We start from the raw sequence: 3963 nt of genomic DNA on the forward strand, positions 1-3963 counted from the left end.
CCAAAGGCACCAGTATGTCCAAAAATAGACACAGCCCAAAGTCTACTAATGGACAAGTGGACAAACAAGATGGAGTCCATCCATGCCCTGGAGTTTCACTCAGCTGTAAAAGGGAACGAGGCTCTGACACTCACTACTGTGTGGAAGGACCCTGGAAACGTGATGCTCAGTGCAAGCCACAGACACATAAGGCCACATGGTGTGTGCTCCATTCATATGGAACGTCCAGACAGGTGAACCTATGGAGACAGAAAGGTTAAGGTGACCCCAGGACCTTGGCTCGGCATCCTGTTCCACTTAGACTCAGAGGAAGAGCAGGTAGGAGGCACGGAGATGGGAAGAAGGGTGGAGAGTCCAAGGAGCTAAGAGGAAGCTCCACGGATGAGGGTCACAAGAGAAAACACGGCTGGGAAGGTCAGGGCCTCAGAGCCACGATATGCTCTGTGTCTTTATTCGAAGAGCAATGGAATGCATTGCTCTTAGAATGCAGTCAGATCTGTGTTTTAAAAGATCCACTTGGTTGTTGTGTGGATAATGCAGTGGCTTGGACAAACTCCGAGGTAGATATAGTCTCAACAGAACAAAAGAACGTGGCATCTGCCTTTCACAAGAGGCAGAGGGAGGCATCAGGAGGCGTCATTACTTCTCAGTGCTCTGGTTATAAAGCACAATTAAAGACTATACTTTCTACTCATATTTATCTTTCAGAAGAGTTTTCAAAACCCAGGGTTTAAGGTGGGCAGATGACAGTCCATTTAAGATGAAAAAAGAAGAGTACCATCAACGACCTGATGCAGTTCTTCTGAGAATGAAAGAATTCACGAAGAGCAAATACGAATGGTATTCTCTATTTACTTTTTAGACCATGTGGTCCCTCATTAGAATTTTCATTTCAAGACAAAGGAAAAACAAATCACAAATGAGCTAACATAAAAGTTTTATTGAATAAATACATGCGCTGTCACGGAGAGTTAGCGGAACAGAAAGGACAGTCTATAATACATCCTCTGCAGTTTTACATTCGCAGCGGGTGCTCCAGCTAGCGTCAGAACAAAAGTCACCACCACAGTTTACGTGCACGTACGCATATATTTGCATTTGGCTTAGGTTCTTGAAAAGGCTGAGGTCTCGATGAAGTGTCTGCAAAAGGAATTCTCGATACAGAATGTCAAGTGTGGCAAATACAACTACTGGGCTTTTGTTTTCATCTGAAACTTGAAAACAGCGCTTTTTTACTTCCTATTTTAAGGCACAGGACAAGCAACCCACAAGTTCAAACTAACAGAATTCACAATCATTGAAGTGAATTTCTCTCCACTGGTTTGGCTGAATGCAGAAAAGCTGAAGTCCCCTTTTCCTCGATGAATGAGTTGTCAGGAACTAGCCAACAAACCCATTGGGAGCTCAGTGTGCCATCGCCAGGACCCTGGAGTGCTAAGTCCCCTCAATGGTGATTCTAGTTCATGCCAGAAGTCCTTCCGCAGATCTCATTTTTAAAATGTCTTCAATGAATTTAGTATCATGAGCAGGCAACTAGATTTAGTAAGTAAATATCTGTCTTTCTCATGCTACTAACGGTTAAGTGCTTTGTGTGCATATATGTTCATAAAGTTCCCCCTGTACACTAAACAGAAAGCGGCAAGATCAGACTGGTCTTTATGACTCTGTGAAACGTGTTTTGAAGCTACAGACTCCACTGTGAATAATGCCCCCGGTTCAGAGCGTAAGCTGAAAGCCACCGGAAGGCAGGGTGTGTGGCGGTAGCGACCAGCGTCACCACAGGCACTTTGGTTCATCTGCTCACCGAGCAGTCCAGAGCCCAGGAAGCGATTCATGGTAGACCCCTCTCTCACTCACGAAGCTCCACGTCCCCAAGGTGTTTACACTTAATTTCAGAATGTTCTCATGGCTAAGGAAGTCATTTGCATCATAAATGTAAAACGAGTAAAACCCTCTACGCACGCACGCGTCCTTTGTGTGTAGGCACGCACAGCTCATGACACTGCCGTGTGACACTCTTAAGCATATAAAACATGCTTTTAATAATCTAAGGAGAAAAATGTATTACAAAATAAAAACTGAATAACAATATTCCAATACTGAGGTCAGTCACGGCACGAGGGAAGCACGCCCAGGAAACGGTGTTTACAACCAGCAGCCTCTGTGCCGGCACCGCTGGGCCCCCTGGCGGCCTGAGTGTTAAGGGCAGAACGACACTGAGTACCAGTGAGGGGATCAGTCCTATGTGCCACATCACAAGGTGAATGACTGGATTGGCTGTGGTTTTCTAACACGACTTCCTATCTACTTGGCCCGATTTACCACACAGCCTTAACGGTGACAGTGTAAGCTTGTCTTTCCTTACAGGCTGGGAAAACACGAAAAATTAACAAAGCTGAGGACTGACTATTTCACAATAGCCTACCTGCTAACGTTGAAAATCTGTCCATACCGCATTTTAGGAAAAGCATAACTTTGTACGTGTGCACTATTTCATGAATAAGTTATAACCAGCAATTAAAAAGACACTGAAGACATTTAATTTCATGTAAGAAATTTCAGATTGGTATGCTGATTTATGAAGCACAACAATTCTCTTAATATTTTATGCTGCTCAGCTATATAACATTTTTCCTTATAAGCACTTCAACCAATTTCTCAATAATAATTCTTTTTATTTATGAAAGTATTAATATTTTGTATACTTTCTTTCATTGGTAACTAATATTTAATAATCTTTGTTTTTTAAAAAGAAACGTCATAAAATAAGTCACTGAGAACTTTTTTCTGCAAAGACGAAAATGATTATCATAAGAATTTAATAAGTTTTAGAAGAAAAAATATAAATATTTCCATAATCCATTTTCTTTTGAATTCATACCAGCATGTAGAGATTATAAAAAATAGAATCTATTTACATGGCATGGTGTACCTCAGTGATATACAAAACAAGGCAATGATAAAGCATATACATGTATCTGCTTCCTAGTAGACACAACCGACATACAGCTTAAGGTAACACAATAACTATATTCTATCATATTCTATCGTCTACACTGTAATAACTGGCGAGAAATACCAGAGGAAATCAAACATACAAAATTTAACAATGTTGGCCAAATATGTCTCAAGTGTCAACATGTTTTATAAAACTACCAAGGTATGTATAACTGAGTACACGAAAGTAGAAAAATAGCATCAGCACATCTGTGGGAGGGTGCAGTCGAGGCACATGGGAAGGGCGGATACTGAGAAGGGCTCCTCACGCCCAGCGAGCCTACGTCACCATGTGTGGCCTCGTCCCATCTTCCGTGAGGTCATACCTGAGAGCATAAGAAGATGACGACAGACATGTGGTCATTTGTAGAAAGTGCAACTGAATAAACATGCGGGATTCTGATTATCGGTTTGACGACTGTGGCAGGGGCACTCACCACTGGGTCCAGCCCTTGGCGAGTTCTTCAGATGCCAGGCCAACCAGTACCTGTGGGTTACAAAACGTTTGTAAAAGTGGGTTGAATTAATTCCTTTAGACCCTTCACCACGACTTCCTATGTCTCCAACCTTCTCCTGTCTTAATCTGGCAGTATGGAGCCCTCTTGTAACGTCTCTCATTTTTCAATCCTTTCTGCCCTGGGATCCATCTATGAACTATACGCTTGGTCATATCTGAGACGTCCTTCCTGTAGCCAATAGTCTTAAGTTAGGGTATCGTGAAGTATCAGTGGCGATAACTGACAGGGTTAACGGCGGGGATACGTGGACGTCCCTGCCATCGCTGGCAGCGTAGCTGATGTGGACTGCCCATGAATGGCATAGCATCTACAATGGAAAACTCCTAACTTCTGTGTATATAATTACAAATGTATATAATCTTATGCAAGAGTTAAATGCAACTACGGACAAGACCAGAAGAAATTCAGAGAAATAAATGATTTGTTAGGAAAAAAAACCACAACAGTT

At 42.3% G+C, this 3963-nt stretch overlaps 1 long non-coding RNA gene across 1 annotated transcript; it reads right to left on the reverse strand.

Moving 5' to 3' along the window:
- Positions 1–920: 920 nt before the first annotated feature.
- Positions 921–3848, reverse strand: LOC105305792. Its single transcript, XR_897113.2, has 2 exons — positions 3435–3848; positions 921–3323 (listed from the first exon to the last, which is right to left on the reverse strand). It is a non-coding gene; the product is annotated as an uncharacterized LOC105305792 (long non-coding RNA).
- Between the last annotated feature and the right edge of the window lie 115 nt (positions 3849–3963).

The sequence above is a fragment of the Pteropus vampyrus genome, unplaced genomic scaffold (assembly GCF_000151845.1).
Source record: "Pteropus vampyrus isolate Shadow unplaced genomic scaffold, Pvam_2.0 Scaffold396, whole genome shotgun sequence".
Taxonomy (NCBI): Eukaryota; Metazoa; Chordata; class Mammalia; order Chiroptera; family Pteropodidae; genus Pteropus; species Pteropus vampyrus.